A 24,040-nucleotide genomic window follows, 5' to 3' on the forward strand; every position below is an offset into this window, starting at 1 on the left:
GATGTGCTCAATGGCATTCCACTCATGATAGCGACTGAGGAATCTGCCCATAAAAGTTACGGTTTATCTCCTGCCGGTTTCCCCATTTGTTGCTTTATTGTCATTTCACTGCCAGTTAAACGGAGTTTTCTTCCACTCTCTCCTCACGCTCCTTTTGCTTGCATAAAACATGATGCTGTATTGTGAACAATGCAGGAATACATTACATAAATTTCTCTTTGATATCCAGCGTGTTTCCTGCTGTAATGGAATCGGAACAGAGCAACCTCTCCTCCCCGACATGTCAGATAACTCTCTATCCGCTCTCCATTAGGACAAATGTCTGTAAGCCTTTGAAGAGCTAAAACACCATAAAGGAAAAAGAAAATGTTAAGGGTGCTCCAGTGGGTATCACTGGAAATAATTGGGTTGAATTAAGTGAAGGGAAAATTTAGGCCAACTAACGGGAATAAAAGAGCAAAGTCTGTTAGGCTGAGAAGTTATCTCCGAAGCTATTAGCCTGGGGAATAGTCTCAAAGGAAGATGGTGCAAACTTTAAAAAGCAAAATGTATGATTTAGGGAGACAGTCTATAAAGACAGCTGGTGAAAAATGTATGGCTTTGAGTCACTTTAAGCTAGACTGAAATGAAGCACTTCAGACCATAATTCAGTGAAGAACACTTTGTTAGACTGTGTGGAAGATGCTGACCTACTGAAACTCTTCCACATTGACTCCTTGTGCCTTGATAATTCAGAGAATAGCTCCACGTACACCTACACAGTATAGCTGCACACTGGCTGGCAGCCGAAGTGTACCAAAGCAGACCACAAATCCTGGTTGTTACGCAAGATGAACCGGGGGAAATTATATACGTCACTATCTCCCTGGAGTGGTTGCTTATTCCCTGTTGGAAAGCACACACCCTGTCAAGTTGTTTGTCGGCAGGAACCTGAAGGCAAAATTCTGCTCTTTGACTTATGTTCCCTTAACGCTCTCTCCCACGCTACTCTGGGCTATGGCATAAAACAGCCTGTTAGATGTCACTGAGACATGCCTGAGCAGGTTGGCATCCCACATGGTCTAATCCACGCAGATTCAACGAGAGACTGGAAGAAAAGTGCTCAAGTGCCACCCACACTTTCTGATTCTGACTAGCAACTGAGCTTGGAAATGCTACAGATACCTTTAGAGAATGATGGGAGCAAGATGCCTTCTTTCATGTAAAGGTTTCTGCTTTGATTCTTCTTACTACTTCTTTTTGATACAGCAGTAGACCATATTTTTATGTTAAAAAGGCTGATTTTTTTTTTTTTTTTTTTCCTCAGAAGAAACTAGAAAACTAATTCTTCCCCTTGGGCTATTAGACTTCCTGACACAGTCTCCACAAATGCAGCGTCTAAGTCCTCATCTCCATCTGGTGAAGTTCCAGTTCACAGTTCTTACCTCCCTATCTTTGTCCTTCACTGCCAACCTCTCCTTATGTTTCTCTTAGATTTCTTATTCTGAAGACAATTCCTAAATGACAGCTGCAGATCGAGGCTGTAAACTGAAAGGCAGGCTGGGGTTATTCTGGATCATGCATTGCTCATGAGTTGGACCCAGCTGATGGGATGTAACTCTCAATTCTGTGTTTCTCTCTAATCATGTGAAATCCATGATTCTATTCCCAGCTATTCATATGAGTGAGTTACATTCAAGCTTTGCTTTCTGGGACTCTTGTATCTGGACATTTTTGGCCAGTAACTGCATTCATTCATCTCTAGTGTCATGCATCTAAAGCTATTAGTATACATGCTCTTTCAAAACTCCCTTGCTCTGGGACTCCCTGTCCCCTTTGCCATCATAAGCACTCAAAAATTCTTCCAGTTTACTGCTTTCATCCTCCCTCCTGGGTGCTTGCTGATCAGATCTTCTCAATGACATGCTAAGTTGTTTTACTGACATTGATGCATTATGCTGGACTCCATCAGCCTAGCAACCTTTGGGACCAGTCCTAGGAGTCAGGCAGCCAGACAGCTCAACTTGTCTCCATCAATCAGGAACTGAGACTTTATTGGCCAGAATGAGGGCTACAGGTGTACGCCACTGTCACAGTTTTAAATAAACACGATCAGTTTGCCCAGTGCTAAGCAACTGTTTCTGAGAGCGTGTTGGTAAATGTGTTTATAAAGCATAAGAGTCCAATCCATCAGCCCTCAAAGAGCCTAATCAATATATTCCAATTTGATCTTAGAGAAGTTTCGCCTCTGGGAAGTTTAATTTATTTCAACTCATGACCATGAAAAAATGAACAGCCACGGCACTTTGACAAAATAGAAAAAGCGGATGATGTTGTATCCAGCACCTGTTCCATTTCAATTTTCCATTTTACCTGAACAAATCACCCCTACGACTTGAATGACCATGAAAACTGATCGAGCGATGGAGAGAGGCTGCAGGCCAAAGGGGAGACAGAAGGAATAAAATATGGATGGGAAACATAAGATGCAGGACTTCTAAGATGCTTGGCTGTGTTAGTTTGCTCTGTGCAGAATATAGCCGAAGTGGAATAACTAGAACTTAAAATGCAAGGTAAATTCATTTGTATTGCAACTGCACAAGGCTGCAAACTGGGAGTCTGACTAGGCTAGTACATAGAAACCTCTTCCCTGTATTTGTACAAGACTGTTCTTTTATGTTCTTGTGACTTTTTGACTGATGACCCTACTGCCCATTTCTCATGATCCCAAATTTAGGAACCAGCTCTAAACCCTCCTTTAAAACACTAGTACAGTGGCTACGCAGAAGACCATCTGGAGTTCTTCTCCTGAGCCATATCCAAGAGTTGCAGTGTCTCAGCAAACTGGAGCCAGAAATGAAAAGCTGAGGAACTCCTCTCCAGGAAATACCTGCCTGAACGTTACATCTGTGAATCCTGCACTTACACTTTCCTGTATGAAGAAATGTTTGGAAAGGAGCTGGTTTTCATGTTTTTTATTCCAACTAGTCTACTGTCCCTGTAGCAGAACTACTAGGTGAAACCTCACTCACACGATTCAGGGGTATTTCAGGTAATCCAGGTTTTATTGACAGTGGCTCATCTCTGTTTTAGAGGTTAAGATCACAGTGCTCTAGTTAGATCAATGTACAAGATACTTCAAAGTGTATTTAACAAAAATACTATGTAAAACAAATGAAACATTTATTTCACTAACCCTCTGAGAAGTTAAGCCAAGATGCTTGACGTACTTGGTTTTTTTTACAGTGTGGTGGGGTTTTTTTTCAACCCATGCTGGTTTTCAGCAAGGATTTTGTTCAGAATGGCCCATGAGACTGTGATATAAAGGGATATCCTTGGTTTTCATTCAAGGTGGAGGCTGGAGGAGGAAAACAGGTGTCGTCCCATTATCAGAGATGCTCACTTTTCTTCCTGGGAACCATCGCTCTGTAAGCAACAATTTTCTTCTGGCCTTGCCCCATGCTATCAGAAAGTATTTGGGGGAAGAGGCTCTCTTTAATGCTAATTTGTTAAGAATTGAATCTAGTGTCCTCAGCAAATGCAAATCAATTGTTTATACTGATGCCAGAAAATGTAAAATCAGAAATGAATGTGTTGATTTTCTTCCCTCCAACTGCATTTCATCCTAATGCTTTCTGCTTTGATGCTTCCTCCCCAATCTTATTTGATATAGCATCAGACCATCTTTTTTATGTCAAACATTTGCTTCAAAGCTTCTCATAGCCTGTGCTAGTTGTCAAAAGTTGGAGGCAACACGTTTTAAGCATTCAGCAAGCATTCTTCCGAAAAGAAAACCACTATTTCTAATGAGCATTTGAGAGTGCGGTGCATTGCAGAAACTGTTTTCTAAGATCTGTCACAAATGATTTACTTTTATTAGTTTTAATGGCCCTTAGCTACAGGCATGGAATATAAGTGAAAATTAAGATATTTTTCACAAGATGAAAATAGATTTCAATCAGAGACGGTGGGCATTTCCCTCCCCTCACTGATCCCCTCTTTATTTTGTTTCTGAATAGACAACCCCTGCTCCAAGGAAATGACTTCATAGTGTTATGGCAGACACATACCTCTCTACCAAGCATGAGCTCTGCTGACATCAGAGGCCCTTTTCCTAACTGTACGCAACACTATCCATCAACAGCACTCACGTCATTCCCATTGAAGCAACTTCATATGCTTTACTGGGATCTGGCCATACACAGGGACATAACAAGATGTTTCTAGACAGAACCACAGGTTTGTTTTTTCTGCTGTTGAACTGAAGAACTCATTTGAAGCCAACATTTATTAATTCCCATTCACAATTTCTCTGTCTCTTTTTCATTTCTCCCTGCTGCTCACTCTTTGTCTCAGATAAAAGCATGCTTTTCCTCTTTGCATTTTGGCCATGTTGTTCTTTACAGATTTTGTTATTTTTAGAGGTTTTTTTTACAATGTGCTTCTGTAATGATTGTTATCACCTCATTTTGGTTTGTATTCAGTGGAGAAAGAGTGGTACAGCTGAGCCCAGACACTTACATTGTGAAGGCTGCACCTAGAGGCTCCCTGCATGAGTAAGGCTCTGCCAGGCTTGTTGCAAACATGAGCAAAGCTCCAAAGGAAGAGTGGTTCTGCAAAAGGATCTCTCCCCTCCATGCCAAACCCCCTACTTTGTTTCCAGCCATCATACCATGTTATTCTTATTCAGCAATAGGTTTTTATGTCATCTGCAAACCAGGAGAGTGAGGTGGGAGTCTGTATTTCCTACTACAGCTCCTCTGTATCAAAGGGTAGTAGACTTACTATGGCTGTCAGTACATGGAGTTCTTTCTTTGGCTTCAGCAATAAACTCACTGTATTAGCTGTGATAGTTCCAGATTCAAACCTTCCTAAAAACCCAAGAATCATCAGTTTCCTTTCTCTTTCTAATCTGTAGCTGTTTCAGAGCTCCAGTCTGAATGAGGTATAACGACTTGCAGTAAAGAAATGTGATAACTAAGGAAAGACACCAAAGACACCTGATGTCATGAGCTCTTCCTACTTAGTCTTTAGACACAATTGCCAAGCTAAAAGCATCATTGTTTTTCCCCCTAGGTCCAGTGTTACATTCTCCATCTGGAATGTGCTCATTGAACTGGGTCTCTCCTGCCTCTTTCATCATCCTCAGTAATTAAGCTTTTACAGCTAGAACCTAATTGATAACTTTATTGTTGATTAAAAAGATAGACTATCTCCAGCTCTTTGCCCACAACTTCACTGATTGTGTGGTATTAAGAGAACAACCACCTGTTTTCACTGGGGAAGTAAGCATTTGGGATCTGAAGACATGGGAGTAGCCAGATGGGGCTCTCGGTTATCCCAAAGAACAAGGAGACTAACTTCATCAAGTCGGAGTAATTACTCTGAATTTACATCAACAGGGTTGGGAATATGGTTTGGTCAAGAGTGGAGATCAGTGGAATAAAACTGAGCTAATTTTACAGGGTTTCTTCTCTGAGTGCAGCCACAATTTAATGGTCACCTATAATTAGTTAATTCATTTACTACTATAATAAATGCTTTGCGGCCCTTATAAATGTCCATTAAATGTGTCAAATCCCTTCCTCCTTTCCTCCACACACATGCAATTTCCTTGGCAAGTGAGAAACTGTAACCAAATCAAAAGGTGAAAGGAAGGATGTTACATGAAGAGGGCATGCTTTCCCCTGTCACTCAAATTCTCATGCTTGGATGAGTAACAAGTACTCTGTAATGATGTTTTAAATGCAACAGATTCCACTCTGAAAAAAGGAAGCAGATTCTTATCCCTTTTTTGTAGTTACCAGTTTCAGCGGAGCCTTCCTTATTTAATCTCATGGAGGACCCAGTTCTGGCTTTGGCTGGAAATACCTCTGTAGGTAAAGAATGATGAAATAGTAGAGCAATAATTACATCTTTTCATGAAAAAGGCTCTGAATTTGATCTACAGAGCCACCTCATGCTTCAGGGTTTAGGTGAGTGGTGATTCCTAGAGCCTGGAGAAACACCTAAAAATATAGGTCAGTTATTCACCTTTCTCTTTTGAGCTCTTGCAGCTTCTCCAGCATCCAGCTCTCCCTATTGCTTGTCTCCATTAAAACACATGAATGGTGCCTCTGCCAAATCCTGTGTTCACACATCACACTCTATTTCTGGAAGCTCAATGGTGAAACTCATGTTAAAAGCAGTTTTGAAAGCCCAAGCTGTATTCTCCTCACATCCCAGCTACATTTTGCCAAAGCTCAGGAAACACTCTGAATCTGGCCACCAGGATCAGACAGACAGGGGCGAGTTGGAGCAGCCCACAGGTCACCCATGGTTCACTGACAGAGTGGAGCAGCATGGGGGTCCCCTTCCTCAATGCAGTGAGACACCGCAGAAAGTCCAATCTTTCACCCTTGTGTGACTCCTTTCCTCTTGGCTTGTTAGCCCCATTGCTGATCCAACAGCTCGGCACACACCTTCCATGAGGATGCACCATCCGAGTGTGGCAGGTAGCAGAGCCCTCTGCTCCAGCGAGACAAATCCTCACTACTTCAGCTGGGCAGTGGGCTGACTGCTTGTGCTGGGGCTGCGATGTCCTAAGCACGCTGGTGCACAATGCGACCTGCTCTGAAGTCCGTGGTTCGACAGATATCCGCAACAGAAAGGAACAACCCTTAATCTGTCACTTGTACAAATCTCCTAAATCCTACCTTAAACCAAACTGTACGCTCAGAGCACACTGCTTGCATTGCCTTGCTCGCTTTCTCTATACAGAACAGACAGATAGCCGACCAACAGGCAGAATCTCAAGTGGTGGGTTGGAGAATGTAACTTAATCTGGGTTTGAAACTCTTTATTTAAACGTTAAGCACAGGCAGCAGATATTGCCGCTTGTCCACCAGGATTCCGTTTTGGGAAGGGGGGGTCATTTCCCCAGCTCCCGCTTTCAGCATCTAATTCTATCTCTCTTTTTGCTTCCTGCAAAGGAAGTCAGAACAGGGAGATGGCAGGAGAGTAATACAACAAACTATAACACATTGTGTAATTGAAATGGACCATAATCACTAATATTAAAGACAGTGAATCATTCTAATCGAGCCATGCTCAGCAAACAATGAAAAATTATGTGCCAGAAAAGCTAATGCTGGTTTTAAAATGAACAGAAATGAGGCGAAATGGAACCTCACTCTTTATTCATGAAGGTCAATTTAACGTGATTATTTTTTCCCTGGCATCACAGCTTCGTGATTACTGTTGTATACCTCAGTGCTATTTTCTAACCTAATAACAGTAAAAAATAACCAGCTGGTGATGATTCTGTTTAAAGCAGAGACTAAATGCTCACAAAAACCTGCCACTGAACAGTTGCACATGCTAATCAGACACAGCTCAGCCAGATTCCCAATAGAGTCCATATTTTGCGAATTTCAACTGGTTGACTACATTGAGAAATTAGATTATGCCTCGGACATTCAAGACTCAGAGCGATCTGCGTTCATTCATTCCTCCTGGGTGAAATCAAACCCTCTGTAGATCCAGCCAGGCGCTTTTAATTCATCCCACTCCATATTTTCCCATAATATTTACCATCGTGCGGTACAATCGCTTTAGGGACTTGGCGTTTCGGTGGAGGCGACGGGGTCTGATTCTCCCTGGGCATATTCTCACGTCGTACGGGAGAAACAGCTTCGACTTCGGTGAAATTACTCCTGGTGTCAGCCAGGGATGGCAAGGAAAGGATCTGTCCTCCCAGCGTATCTGACACTGAAGGAGGGCTCTGCTGACGACATTTGGAGGAAAGCTGACACCGCTAATAATTGATAATTTCCAGACTTGCCAATGAGCGCTGTGAATTTCAAGGAGGGGGCCAGGAAGAGGGAGAAAAAAAGTTAATTAAAAAAAATGCCCAAACGTTTCTCTGCTCGAAGGAAAGTGTTGTTTATTCTGGAACAAAGTAATGCCTTTTGTTTTGTTTATTTCTCAGCTGTCTGTAGTTCTTAGCAGCAATGTTACCGAGGTTTATGCTATACAAATACAGATCTTTTTAATATATAAAAAAATGTATTTTTTTTACTCTTACCTCATTTTTTAAAATTTTGCTAAAATCCCAGAGAGACAAATTAGTAAAGAGGCAGAGCTTTGCCAGGGAGCCTTCATTAGATCAGCACTAATAACTTCTTTCAGCAGCCATGGATAGCTTCTGACATCACAGCTCAAGCTTGTCCGAAAGCTAATTATTTTCCCTGTTATAAAACAAAGGTTCTGTATCAAAGGCCCATAATGTGACACGGCACACGCTCCAGATGCACTGATTTGCAAAATAAATCAACTGTGTCAGGGTGGAATTTGGAGGAGAAATTACAACAAATTGCAATTATACTTGCCGTGGTACACTACTTAAATGCATTGTCAATTTGTTAAATGCAAGGCACCATGTGTGTCTTTTTCCAGGTTGCTTATGGGGGAATAGAAGAGGAAAAATTCTTATCTGTCAAAAGGAGAAAAATCTTCTCCTCCCCTTCACCCCCTATACAGCTCCTTTCAGCCTACAGATGCTATCATAGCAGGCTTTATAAAAAATTCAGATGGTGTCATAGGAAGGCAGACACAACTAGCAGGAGCAAATGGTTGGAGCCCATCCCTAGCAGAACAAATGAAGAGACGTGTTTAATAACAGAAACCTTTCTGATTTTGTTATCTTGTTTAGACTGCTATTAAACCATATCACCAAGTAATACAGTAGTGTGAGAGATTTGTTCCGCTTTGTTTTTCTCCTCCACAAGGAGACAATTTTCCTTCCTTTCCCCTCTTCCCTTCCTAACCTTCTCCTCCCTTAACAGTGCCAAAATAGTGGCAGTGACCCACCCTACCGATATGCAGGCAGAAGGCCACATGTCTGCATGGTCAATGAGACACAAGCATGGGATTTCCCGGGATCCTATCTCCACCAGCTTGTCTCATCCCAGGTAGTTAGATAAGAAAGGGACAGTGGGATGATGCAGAAAAGGCGAACCAGGTGGAAATGCAAAAGGTCTTGTCTGCATGGGCTGGTGTCTCTGACAGTTCCCCAGGACTCTCAAAGCAGAGCTGAAATGGGCATGTCCCCATCACATCTCAGGCACCGGGAGAGGTGATGTCTTCTGCCAGGCACGGGCACCGCAGCAGGTAACTAGAGCACTTCCACTCCCGGTATGACTCCCCTCCTTGGCCTCACGACGTTGGCCTTCTCCCCTTTCTTTGTGATTGTATTTTCTGTTTTCTTACACTTTTCCCCTTCCTATCCACTCTTTAATTTATTTTCTTAGTTCCTTCTCCTTTTATCTGCTAGTGCCTGTGTATTTTCAGCCTCTAATTTCTGTCACTTTTCCTGTTTGAACTTCTCCTGTTCCTTCTCCTTTCCCATGTTAATGTCTTCTGTTTACTTTACTCTTGGCAAACACTTTTCCTTTCATTTCTAGGGCTTGTTTCCCTTCGAATTGTGTGTCTCCGTGTATATACACACATACAGATACATACATATAGATATACATAAATCTTGAAGCCTTAGCCTTTTGCATTTCAAAACTAGCCTGTCCCTGGAGTCAGTTTGTTATTCCAGTCTCATTCACTTTATTGAGTTATTTTCTTTGCTGCTATCAGTCTCTAAATACAATCCAGTAAAGATACAGCAATGATTTTTGACAACCTGACCTTTCTGTGCTTTCTTACACTTGTTTAATTAGGTACCACATGCAGCTGTGACTTGATCTTTACAGTTTTCCAACCTCCCCCACCCCATACCTGGAGGGGGGATGGAAATAAAAAAAGAGAGAGATGTTGTTGAAAGAAGGTCATTTTTGACAGGTCTGCCAGTTATTTCAGGCATCGGAAGGCCAGCAAGTTCTGCAGGAATGGCAGGCCATGCTCTCTGTATTTTGTTTAACAAGTTAGAGAAAACTTTTGGCTGGGGCAGGTAGGGAATTAAGTGATTTACTGGTTTGATGAGGGCCCACAGTGATTTAACCTTCAGGTATCCAGTTTAAACACAAATCTGACAAACAAGAAAGGTGAAGGTCTGCCAGGTCTTTGCTTTGGCAAGCTGGGATCTCTGGGGTAGCAGGGCTGTAGGTGTGTGTACACAGACAGGAGAGATGCCCCCACAGATCCTTAGGTGCGGGAAATTACTGATGCCATCTTCAAGGGCTGATGGCAGGCAATCATTATGAGCAGCATGTTCCTTTTTGTTTCCCAGGTGAAATGCATTAGTTTTGGTAGGACATGAGTTCATTTGGAAAATCAAAGATGCTTTTTCGGTTTCTGGTGGATCATACGACTATTCAGGCTTTAGGCAGGCACACGTCCATCTCACAAACTCCTCAGCGCACTGCAGTGTGAGCCCCCACACTTGTCAGCAGGTCTCAGCCATGAGAACCAAAAGCCGAAATGAATCATCTGCCCAAGAACTAGTATCCTCATGGCTGCTTTGGCCAAACGTGCTGGCAGGGAGAGCGTATTGCTGTTGTCCCACATGAGCTGCAATGACACATTCGCACATGCTTGAAATCCCTCTCCATCTGGCAGAAAGGTTGAGGTTTGCACCCAGTGGCAATGTGATGTCCGCAGGCTGTGGTCACACCTTCCTGCGAACTTATTTATAGCTTTAGTGTTCAGAATGGTCCTAGTTCAGCAGTAGCGGTTGGTAGATTTTCCCATTGTAATACACATGCTCGCTCCATCTGCTGCAGTACCATTCAAAGCCCATGGAAGACAACTGGAGTCCTTCAGCTTTGCTATGTCCTCCAGTACAGATCCCTCTGTCCTGACACAGGCAGATCTCCCACTGACTTCCAGGTGCACGCATTACTTGTATTTTGGTATGGATATTATTTAAGCAAAAGGACATGACAAACTGCCTAGTAACGCTGATTAATGGGTGCCCCTGGGGAATAGTGAGGCATGAGATGAAGTTAAATAACTCCAATGTGCATTACTCAACACTGGCACACCACCTGAAGTGTCTCATTGTACCTAAAAAATGGATTCCCTTTTAAAAAGGAACATTTTTAATGTTTCACATTAATTTTCTCAAAAGTCCTTACACTGTGAAAAATATTCCCTATGGAAAGCCCTCTCCCCACCTCCACCATCACTGCCTCCCACCAAGCCTTGCCCTACAGGTGTCCAATGTATCTTTGACAAGGTGAAATAGCTCAGTGCATGTACTGATAACCCACTTGCCTACCTTGATTTATACTGCACACTCATGTGGTGTTGCTTTGAAAACCAATGGATTTCTCATGTGATGCGAAGCTGACTAAAATACTTTCTCATTGGGCAGACCACAACACAACGTGGTCCTGAGCCCTTGAGCTGCATCCTCAACTGCCCCAAAATACAACAGGCATCAATTCATGCCTGCACAAGCTCTGACCATCCAAAGTTCTCTTTGGTGCTAATACCACCATTCGTTTGCTAAGCCCACATAATCTGCCCTGAATTTGGTGTGATTATGCACACATAAGTGGGCAACTCCCAATGTCCTTGGGCTTCATAGGATTTCACAGCAGAAGGACTTCATGTTTTTTTCTAATGACTTGCAATGCTGGCTGCAATGTGATTACTCGAACGTTTTAAGTTATGCATGTGCTTTTCCCAGATCTAGCAGAGAATTTAAGCCTATGTGGTAAAAAAAAAAATCTTCCTGATGCTTGGTTAAACAAATCATGTACTAGTAGTAGGCCATAGTTCTTTTCCTTCTGATTTTATTTTTATTAAAATTTATACTTACTAAAGATCAGAGATTTAATACAAGGATATAAAACAGCATTCTCTGATTGCATTCACAACAGATTCTAGATACTACTATCACACAGTTCATTCTTCCAACAAAAAGATCCATGCACAGATAAGAGCGGCTTGGTCATTTATCACACACTAGCCCTCAACAGACCACGCAGATAAATACAGAAAACAACATTTTCCAGAAGAAAAAACTCTTCTTTGATATTTATTCACCTGAAATATTAGTGTGCGTTATATAAGAAAAAGTGATAATATATCTATTTAAAAAAATGAAGGGATTGAGTTATAGGGATGCTGGCAGCATTCTCTTACTGTAGGAGGAAGCACTAGGAACCGAAGGGTGTGATACCTAAGGCTAAATTTTAAGAAGGCTGATATTTGCTTCCTTAAGTCACAGAAATATCTGCATGTCAAATCAGCCCAGGGACCTGTGGCCTTTCAGACCACTGGAAATCAGCATTTATTCCACCAAAATCTGTGGTTTAACTTGATGCTAGAAGAGAATGGTGGCCTGTTTGTTTTCAGTGACTCACTTTTTAACCTCTGTCAGTTTGTTAGAAAAAAACCTCCAGTATTTAAATAACTGTGTCTCAGCTGCAGAGACCCCAGTGCAGGTGCGAATTCTGCACCAGCAAAGTGAGCCTTGAAGGGGAAACTGCCCTTCTCAGGCGATGCCCCTGGGCAGGCTGCAAACTGCTGTGAATAGCCAAGTCCCCAACCTCATCCTAAGGCTAATATCTTGCATGATGAAATTCAAGACAGTGCAAATTTTGACAGTCCCATGATGAGAAACTGGAATTTGCACTGCAAATTCTGGTGCAGGTGTGAGGGGTGCTCTCACGCAGGTGGTGGGGCTGGCTCACGTGGCAGCTGTCACTTCTCCCAGGCACTGTGAGCAGAGCTGGGTTTTACAGTGACTTCTGAGCAGCCTCAGCTGTCCTTAGGTTAGAGGATGTGACGGTTGTTTTGTTCCCTAATGCCCAGACTCCTGAGCACTACGCTGTTCCCTTGGGGTCATGGAAACAATTTGATTTACAGAGTCCTCACAATACTCTATTTTATTCTGAGGCAGCAAGACTTCTGAAAAGACTGTGTTTAGGGTCTAATGATCTACTTGACTTGCTCAGCCTGAAGTCAGCTTTGTTGCAGAGTTGAAACTTCACCCGCTAGTGAAGGGACCCACCTGCACCAGTGAGGATACTCCACTGGCATCTGACGGTTGTTCGTCTTGGAGACAGGGCAAAATAAGCATTGACTCTTGCTTTGCATCTGCAAGCGCTGTGGATCCATAGCTCAGCGCAGCCTTGTTAAAACACAATGTAAGAATATGAACTAGAGGGGACCTATTTTCGGTGCCCATCAAGAAACACTGACGACCTTAAAAAGTCTGGGATCTAGGCTGCTTGGTTTTAAACATTGCCAACTGGAGATTTTAAATTAATCATTTATCAGAGCACAGAGGCAGACATTTCTCATAATTGGCCTGAAGAGAGGTCCTCAAGTATGAGGAAGTGCAGGTACAAGTCCTGTGTACATCCTTCTCCAAGTCCAGGCTCAAACACTCCAAGCCTGAACACAATCTTTCCGAAGTTTTGAGATGTAGATGAGGCGTGTGCAGGGTCTGTGAAGGACTGGTTTAGTAACAGAGCAGTAAAACGTGCTATCTTGTCTGTCAAATGCTCCAAGCAGGTCTTCAAGGTCTGCAGACACTGAAACCACATATCTGAAAATGATTGAGTTACTCAAGTAATTATTAAATTGGATACCACTCAAATCTGTTCTGCTCTTTATTATACACAATGATTCACCATTTATAGGGCCATAAATTCATTTGAAAGAGGTGTAGCGAATCCAGGCTGGGGACATACTGCAGAGGTTTGGAAATGAAGCTGAACCTGTAAAGACTGGCTCCTCTCCAAGGGGCCGAGACGTGAAGCCCTCTGACCTGTTCACGGCAGCCGGTGATTTGTAACCTGCAGTGCAGCCACTCCGGCAGACACTCAGCACCTTGCCATCCACCCTGGGCTGCCAGAGCAGGGATGAAAGGGGGTGAAAGACACGTGTAAAGGGAAATAAAGACTTTGCTCATGTGCCAGAAGTCTCTCTGTTTTTTTTCTGTGGTGCTCTCTTATCCACTATCTCAGCCATCTTCTCTGAATGATGGTCCACCAAGCCAGCTTTCCATCTGACAATACATTTTATTTTCTTAAAGTAGTTCTTTAGCAAGGATTCACTTGAGTAGTTGTTTGTTTGTTATCCCTTCTGGGAAATGGTTTAAATTACCATGCTTTGATCACCTATTTCCCTTCTGCACACACACAGACAAGAAAAATAAAAACAGTTCCAGTGAAAACAGGGTCTATTTTGCAAACAACCTAGTTTTTGGGGAAAAAATAATAGTGGGGAAAAACGCTTTATCACAAATATTTTGGACATTTTCTTGTTTTCTCCTGCTCTTGTTCCCTTGGCAGCTGGTAGAAGCAGATTTTATAAAATCGCCATCCAACACTCAGAGGCACCAAGGGGGTTTGTTAGACTCAGGAGTTTCACAGGGCAGACACTGTCCAGGGAAAACATCTTCCTGCTGTAGTTATTTTGAACTAAAATCTTTGCCTCCACAAATACATTCCTTTGTTCTTATACAAGCCTAAATGAAAAGCTTTGCTTTTTTGAGGCCTGGATTAGTTAGACTGGGTACCAGTCATGTGGTTATATTATATCTGTTAAAGCTGATGCATCTACTCAGTTGCTCAGTAAAACAATCTGGTAATTTTTGTCCAGTACTAGATGTTCTCTCCGGACTTGGATTTTGCTACCTGCACAAAAGATTCCCCTTTTTGAAGAGAACTGTCTGTTAGAAGGAAAAAAAAAAGCATATATTCCCTGCTGCTCACCATCTCTGATCAAGAAAGTAGAAGAAAAACTCACCAAAATCCCATGAATTACTTTATCCTTCTAATTGCAAAAGTCTTTGTTTTTCCATCTGTCAGTGACAAGGACTCAGTTTTGCAAAACTGTTGGGGAAAAAAAAAAAAAGAATTGGGTGGTTTTTGCCAATCTGAACGTGGAAAGCATTAGTGAGTCTGCAAACTTGGATGAAATTCAGTTACATTTTGCACTGTGAACTTGAAAACCTCAGTTTGGCTGAGAAAATATGTTAGAAAGTGAAAAAGCAGATGCTGCTTTCCAGGTCTGTCATTCACTTTTTTAAATGTATTGCTCAATAATCACTAAAACACAGCTTTCTCAGGTGTTAAAACATCTGGGATTCAACATCTCTCTTAACCCACATCACTGGGAATTCTGAATTGATTCACCAAGTTTCACAGAACAGAACCGGTAACTTGGCTGAATTTAATCCCATTAGCTGAATGTCCACGTTTCACCAGCTTTAACTCATAGATCTGAACTGTCAGCAAGCATCTCTTTTGTGTGCAGAGAGAAAGTCGATGTTTTGCAGGAACATACCGTAGAACAGACTGAATATCCAAACAAACTGTGTTTGCACGCTTGTCTATGGCAATGTAGGGGGGAACTGTGTGGGCAATTAAAGAATTGGCACTCACCGGTGGTTGCCTGTACCAACTCTGCCTGTGAGCCAAACAAAAGCTGCATATCAGTTTGACCCGCAGGAACGTGTCTCTTACGCACATGGTGTGGTCTGACACCGGGGAGGGGGCTTTTTCAGAGTTCACTTTACTGTAGTTGTTCCAAGATACTTGACACCCACAGCAGAATTAGAGGGGCATTGCAGCAAACACCACCCTTGAATGCAGAAAGACCTTGGCCACCTCTTCCATCTCCTCCTCACCATTCATCTTAAAATATTCCCAGCACTGTTTGCAGCTCACTCAGAGGTAGGCAGGAATGTTGTGCAAAATAAGGATTAGGCTTTAAAAACAAGTAATTCGCTGGTCACTGATTGTGTGTTAATTAGTATCGTTCTGTCCCTGCTTTAAGAAAAATGGTCCACAGATGGCTTCTGTCTGAGAAAAAAATGCAGTTTTTGTTCTAGCAATCCTGTTTGTTTCCTGCCACCACCCCTCCAGCTACCCTCTAATTGAACAAAGTGGACTTAATTTGAATTAAACTGTCAAAAATCTTCCACTTAAATTGATTTATCAGCCTTCCCGGCTGAAATGGATTCATTTCTGCACAATATATATGAAGTGTGTGTTGATGGATTGCATTTCACGGAATGGAAACATTTTTTATGCATCTTCATTAGATTCAGCTCAGGTATGCAAAGGAAAGGAGGGGAAAGCAGGGGGGAGGGAGGGAGACGGAAGAGTAAGTGTGCAAGAGCACATGAGGGAGGAAGCAGGAGACAGAGAACTCCAACTTGAGAGTAATGAAAATCATCTTTCACTGTCTTCGTGTGTTGAGAGCCCATGTAATGTTCATGTTGCCCCCATATGCCCACAGGCATCCTTGGTGACTCTTCCAACAGATGTCAAGTAGAAATCTTATGAAAACTCTAGGTCCCTTCATCAGAGTGGGTCCCTTCTCCATATGCTACTAGATCTCCTCCCCAGCCCCTTTCTCCTTTCCTGTGTATTAAACTAGAAATGCCTCCACCATTTCAGCTCTGGACCCGTGTGTGATTCCACCCAAAGACACTGACACGGCTTTTTAGGGCTCCTGCTGTGCCACGGGAATGGTTATTGTCCCAGCTGCCTGCTGCTGTCCACCCAATGGAGTATACTGGACCCTGGCAGTTACCTGGCAGCTGAGCTGGCTTAATTAAACCATTAAAGAGAAAATTCTTGCTAACCTGAAAAGCAATAGAGACACTCCCATAAGCAGCTGAGCTGTCTGGTCTGAAGGACCTCCCACAAGGTCCATGACCAGCAACATAGGGTGGGCTGGAAGATAATCATCCTTTCATTTGTCACAGCTGTGTTTGGAGGAACAAGAACTTCTGCACTTAGACAGAGAATGCTACTTGACAGGCAGGTAAGGGAGTATGCTGGGCTGGATGAGATGCAGCGGAGCAGGAGATCACTCTGGGTGTATGTCTGAGTCCCCCCTGGGAAAATCAAATGAAACCTTTCTCCAGGGACATGCCTTTCAAAAAGAGGCTTATATGGAAGGGGTATTAGAGAGAGAAAAATCAAAAGCTTCAGCCAGCTCCACTAAAAGCCTTTCAATTATAAAAAATTGTTATTGTCTTTATTTCTGCTCTTTTCCTGACCTGGAGTGTGTTTAATGCAGTAGGAACCATTTGACAAACTCAATTAATTTCCACTTAGAATAAGGTATTTAATCTGAAGAGTTTTAGATGAACTGGGGCAGGTGCAGTTTGACTCTCTGATTGATTGAATTAAACTTCTATTCATTTCCAGCCATGCCAGATCCAAAATTTTTTCAACAGTTTCTGTCTTCTGTTCCTTCTGCCTGGCATGTTGGGTTTTTTTTCCCCTCCTTCTGGACATAAGAATGGTGGATGGGATTCAAAAGGGGCATCAGTTTCTGGAAATGGTTAAGTAAATGTCACAGGCAGGGAATACCAGAGTGAAGATGCCCGATGCAGAAAAGGCGAAGGCAGCACTACTTACGGGCAAGGAAGGCAGTGACAGGGAGGCTGTTTCTTGAAAGCTATCTGAACAGACCTGATGATCAGGGAAGTGAGGGATATCCATCCAGCCAATGGAAGCTGGAAGGGATGGATTTTTCTGAGTGATTTAACATGTGGAGTGCTGAGCACCATGGCCTGTTGCAGGTAACAAAACCCCTGAAAATGAGACCTATAGGTTCACTGAAAATCCTTCCCATTGGGCTCAGACAAAGCAGATTGAAGTGATCGGGAGTGTTTCCCACGGTTCCAGGGCGTTTGGAAAGGTCTTAAGTGGGCAGGTGTACAATTTCTTGTTGTGAAATCTGTCTGCAGAAAATCAGAGAGCTCTGCCACTGGTGACTGCAGCAGTAACAGTCGGTCCTGTATCCAGAACCCGCATCTCTTCTGATGAAGGTTGCTACAAGGAGATGCCAAAAGTCTGCTCCCCTTACACCCCCTCCCTCATGCTCTTTCACCAGCAAGAATATGAATCAAGCCCTGAAGAGAGCTGTCAGTGAGGGATGATTTTCCTGTGATTATTGCCTGGGTGAGAGATTATGCCTTGTTTTTTTGCAAACTGCCTTATTTGCAGAGCAGAACGCATTGGGCTCATGTCCAATTGATACATTCCTCTTCAAACAGCAGATCCAACTACAGAGTGAGATGCAAATTTAATTATTCCACATGTAGGAAACAGAAACGGAATCTCATTGTTAAATTTGTTCTCCTACGTTGGAAAGATAAAAAACAAAAAAAGATGCTGAAGTGGCCTGTGTGAGCTGAATACATTTCACTCCCCAGAGCTGGAGAGAAATGAACTCAGTTCCTGCTGCAAAAGCTTCACTGGATAGAATGATTTTTCTTTTTTTTTTTTTTTCTTTTTCTTTTCCATATTCAGCATTACGATGAGCTGTTGAAACTTCTTCCTCATATGCATGCATATGTGCAACCCCCACTCCATTTCCAGGGAGTGTTTTGGGACCATTTCACTTCCATTGAAAGTGGTCTCCCGGGATGAGAACCAAGCCAGTTGGACCTTAGATAGTGGGACATCTACATCAGAGCTGAGACAAATGGTTTTCCTTAAGTGATTTGTTCCATTTGACTTAGCTCAGTTAAAGCTGCTTAGGGGACCACCATGTAATCTGTAGTCTCTGTTTCCTGCTGTCCTTTACAATGGGGTGGGAGATCTCTTCCATGGTCCCATTTCTCTACTTGTGTCTACAGTTTCTGAGAGGGAAAGGGACCTTTCTGGAAGGTTTTGCCCTCTTTCTTTGTCCCTTTCTCTCTCTATCCAGTAATTGCTGCAGCTTCCCTCGTGTCCTGCTTAGATAGTTCTGGTTGCAATGGAGCATAGATATACTGTGGGCATTACAAATAAGAGGTTTGTGGTAGGGAGCACCATCCTCTTTGGTACTGACTTGTTCATCTTGAGTTCACGGGCTTATTTGTATAGAAGTGCCTCCAAGGTCTACTTTGAGGACAAGTTGATCTTCCATACATCTCAGTAGCATGTGGCTCCAGGAACTGGTGCTCCATAGAGAGGGAGAGCCCAGAAGGTTCCTAGAATCATCTGCTGCAAGAAACGATGTGATTTAAGGGGAGCCCGAGCTCAGAGTTTGGTCTGCTTGAAAAAAGGGCAGTCTTGTGCAAGTCTGTCCCCTTGAACTTGCAATTCAGGGACCACAGCTTTTGTCTCAAGGACAATTTGCCTTATCTTCTTTGGACACTACTGGGAATCCAATTCATAAGCTAAACATAACTGATGAGGTCTGTCCTAACAGGCAGCAGCAGAGCCTAGAGCCACTCAAGCTCACCTGCGTTAGACTGACTGCTGCCCCAGAGCCAGTGTCACACTCTGTCCAGTGATGGATCAGCCATGCTAGACCCATTCATTATAGCTCGTATCTTATGATAGCAGGAATAGATCCTGTACGCTGTCACCCAGAGGAAAACTCTGTCTTCTATCTCCCAGTGCATCCCTCATAGCCATAAGCTATTGAGTAACATCAACACTGTATACGGATGGGAAAAATGTCCACAAAAGAAGTGTGTGTAATAGATAACATATCACCCCACAGAGCAGAGGCACTCCTGGGGCACTCATCTCCTGCTGTTCATTTGCAGATGCCTGCAGGATCATCTTTTTCCATGAGCTGCCTGTAATTTACTTCTGGAGGCATGCTCCTTTTCTGCACACAAACATATCAAGAAGATCTGCTTTGTCTGAGCAAATTTCCCTACCAGGATCAGAACAAGGGGTGAGCAGGACTCTAGACAAGTGCAGAATGTGATGGTGTTTGGATCCATGCTGTGTATTAACAGTGTCCTTTTTGAAAAGGGTACCTTTCCTGAAATGATCAAGCAGGATACGAGTGGCAGGTGTTTGGTGGTTTTTAAACATGGATCATTTCTGCGATGTGGTTTGCAGCATAACCCCCAGATAAATGCACAGGTGAGAGGGTGAAGTGCTGCAACACAAGGGCAGCCAGAGGCAAGAATTTTTTAATTAGCTTTTACACTGGAAAAAGTGTTTGTGTGGCCACACTTTTAGCTCAGGGGAATCCTTAACCCAGCCTTGCGTAGCCTGAGCCTGCTTACCACAAAAAGGAAAAGGAGTTAGTCAAATAGGGGAAATAAACATTGGGTCACAGCTAAAAGAACATCATTTTCTACCAAACTCTTTCTATGTTTACCATATTAAATGATCAACACATTTGCACTGTATCAAACTGGGCAGATGTAGCATTAAAAGGTCAGCTGTTAACCTGCAGAAGCAAAGAGACTTCACATCTCTCTCTTAAAGATGATACTCCATTCTGAATGGGTCCCCATGGAACTCCTGTAATAACATTAATGCTCCGAGTGGCCATATAGCGGCTCTCATTTGCAGTGTGTGGAACCTCTTCATTAAGACTCAAACTCCCACTGTGAAGATGGGAGCTGACTTTCTTATGGCACTTGAACAACTGGGGAAACTGAGACACAAGGACATTAAATTCTTTCAATAACAAAAAAATCAGTCTCAAATTCCTTATTCTCAGCCTCTCATTCCAATCTTCAGGCAGTTTTCCACACAGTAGAGTTTGTGGGATTAAATGTTCAAAAAGTCATGGAATAGGGATTTTGGATCCTTTCCGACTAATTTGTTAATCTGTATCATCAGTAATTCTAAAACAATTAGAATGAGAATGTCTTTTGATGCAGTGATATTTGAAAATCAGAGGCAATGCAAAAGCAAGGTGTTTCTCATGTCTCATATTCACGTAATATAGGCTCGCCTACCCTTGGGAGCAGCTTATTTTATAAGAGTGGTATTATTGCTTAGCCCATGTGGGACAGATAAGAACTAATCTCCCTTGAACCTCTCTGCCAAACCTGATCCTTAGAGCCTGGCAGGACCACACATTTGTTTACGTTCTAGTTCAGAAAAGGATTTAAGGCCTTGTTTATCTTTAAGGCTCCTAGTAGATGCACGAACTTTCAGGTATTTTTCATTGAAGAACGAGCCCTTCAGTGAATCAAAGCCTTGTTACGTCTCCGTAGCAGATGGGAGAGGTGAAACCTGGCCCCACCTGCCCAACTTGCTAATGGAGCAGCTGAGCCAGAATACAGATGTTGCCACGCTTACCTCTCTTTCACAGAGGAAGCCGGGAGTAGGAGGAGGTTTGAGATTTAGAGCATATCTATACTCACAAGACTATGCAAATTACTTACTCCTCTGGCTTCAAGCCTGTGCTTGGAGGTACAATATAGGTTAATTAAAGACACAAGAGAGAATGGGGAAGAGGCACAGATTGGATGAACCAATAGTGGCGTGACAAAGACTGAGGTAAGAAGTCCCAAGTTGATTCCTGGAGAGAAAATTGACACCACAAACCAGCTTTGCCTTTTTTCAGAGAGGAAAAGCACGGCATCAAAGCACTGAGCAGAGCTGCTATAAAAGTGGAACGGTCACTGTCGGTGCTGGTTATCCCCACAACTTCAGCGACACGGGAAAGCTGGGACAAATTTCTGTGTGCGCTTTCCCAAAAATCACGTCTCCCTATTCACCCGTGCACAGCCTGTTAATGAGTCCTAGAGGGCAGAGAGTCTAATTCTCCACAAATGATGTAGCAGGTTTTCCAGTCTTTTGACATATTGAAATCATGAAGGCATGGGATGTGTTTCTGGAAGACAGGCTTCAGTCACGCACCTTCTGTTTCTAGGGTCAGAACAGGGACAATCGCTGGAAATTCAGCAATGTATAGTGTGGAAGGAGTGAGACTAAATGACCCAATAATTTATCCATGTATCAAATACATTAGTGGTCTTTGTATGCCAGGACTGTTATGCCTCTTTTATCCACACGTTAGGGGCACATCACAGAAATTGGTATGAAATTGTTGTTCTGCTACTTCTACAAGCACTAAATCTTTCTTTGTTTTTCCTATTTTTTTTTCTTCTTTTTTTTTTTTAATAGCCATCCAGGCTTCTTTACTGAAGCCATAAAAAATACAAGTTATGAAAAGCAAAAGAAAAAGGCTGTTTCTAGGCAGAGGAATGTGTCTTTGATTATGTTTGTGTATGGAGTAGCACAAGAGGGGACCTGATCCTCAATATGTTTGTAGGATGCATCACACAATAGAGACCTGAATTGAGCCCTCTAGGCACAACTGTAATGTAAATATTAATTAACATTAATGGTCTGTGGCCTTGCCTGTCAGCTGGAAGCCAGCAAGACTATGCGTGGCAGAGTGGTATTAATTTGTTGTTGGAGCCCTGAAAGCAGTGAGTCTGGTGGTACAAGGAGCACAGCAGCTTCACTCCCACATGCCCACCCTGCTCTGCTTCTGGATCATTCACAAGGTGGGAAATCACAACTGGGATGAGATGCTGGGGCTGCTTCAAAGAGCACTGGGGACACAGGTGGGAGATGGGCTCATTGCTGACCTCTGTACCCTACTGTGGGCTCCTCATGTTGTAAACCCTAGGCAAGGTGCCATGTATTTGAATTGCTGGGAACACCGTCTGCAAATGGTGAGTCACACTTCCAAAAGCCTCCATCATTCTTCTGGGCAGGTCTCTGCTAGCTGCACCTCATTCTTCTTGCAGCCAGGCACACAGCAATCACTTTGGGGGCTCCAGCTGGAACACCTCAGGTTCCCAATTGCTCCCATACTATGGGCCCCATTCTCAGCAGCAGCATCTCCCCTGCTTTCCCTCCTTCCAACTCTCTGCAAGCACCTCCAATGAATTATTAATTGCAGCTCATCCAATTAAAGGGCTCCTGCATGTTAATAATTCATGTCTGCTCGTCAGAGCTGTTGGCTGGCAGGCTAGGCAGCACTAGGGTTGGGGCTTCGGTGAACTGAGAGGAGTGAAGTGCAATAAAGAAAGGAAGAAATCAATAGTGTAGCACAGGCTGTACACATCCAGGAGACTCTTTATTATATCTGAAAATTGCTTTCTGTGATTGCTACCATCATTACTTCTGTATTTATTTTTTAACGACTCGTCCATCATGAAGCCCGTATACATAACGAAAAAGGCCAATTGAACTAAACCAGTTAAATTCTTTTAATACCTGGCACTGGGTGAAAGCAGTAATGAGTTCATTTTGTCTCTACTCACTGTTACGGTGAAACCTTCCTCATCCAGAAGCCAGTTTCATTGCTATCTCTGTAAGTTGGAATAGATCTACTGCTTTTCCCTCTGGAAATGGACCCATCAATGATGTTCATGGGAGTAACTTGGAGCTTAGCAGCTCTGACATTACTATATAAAGGCAGTTCCCAGGACATGAGAATACCAGCAGAGTATTCAGAGGAAGTGTGAGTGTGGTGCTATTGCCAAACCAACCTTTTATCAGGGCAAGGGAGAAAGGAAGCAGGACTGGAAACCTCTCCTGAGGTTTGAGATAAGTTGGCATTAGGGAAAAGGTAGACGAGATGGTCTGGGATGAGGGCCATGGAAGCTGTGCACATTAAAGGGGATAGAGTCTCCTTCAAGGCAGATCTGAAAAGTGAAGAAAGTGAAATTGTAGATTTTGGTATGTGAGCACAGTCATAGGGAGCAAGTCCAGACTGGTAAATGGCCAACCTCCTTGTTGTATCAGAAAAAGGTACACAAAGAATGAAGGGCTAGAAGAGAAAGCCAGATAAACTCAAAGTAGAAATAAAATCCACTTTTTGGCCAGTGACGGCAGCCCACTGAAAGAAAATACTGAAAGAGGCTTTCAACAAGGGTATGCATAGGTGGAAATCACACCAAGACTCAAAACCTTATGAAAGGTATGCCTCAAACACTGGGTAATGGTTTACTGCCAATAAATAACCCAGTAAAATGGTGTGGACTATACTGAGCAGGAAGTCAGCTTAAATCAAATAGCTATGTCTTCAGAAGTCTTTTGTCTCTGGAATGGTCTCTCTTTAATAGGGGTCATACCCTCCTTTTATAAGCTTGGGGACTATGAAGAGGAGGTCAGACATGTACTGGAAGCTGGGGAACTCTTTTTGTAGTCTTGCACATTGGGGACACTTTGCTTTAAACCACATTTGATGGAAATCATAAAAAAGCCCATTGCTAATGTGCGGTACAATTGGTAGTACATGTGGGTTGTGAGCTTATTTTGAAAGAAATCACGACTTTGTACAGCATCTACTTCAGTAAGACTTCAGTCTGGGGCTTTCCACCACACTGCAAATGCATAATATTGATGAAATGCTGTTCCTGCACAGGGCTGTGATATGACTGAAT

The sequence above is a fragment of the Balearica regulorum genome, chromosome 20 (genome assembly GCF_011004875.1).
Source record: "Balearica regulorum gibbericeps isolate bBalReg1 chromosome 20, bBalReg1.pri, whole genome shotgun sequence".
Taxonomy (NCBI): domain Eukaryota; kingdom Metazoa; phylum Chordata; class Aves; order Gruiformes; family Gruidae; genus Balearica; species Balearica regulorum.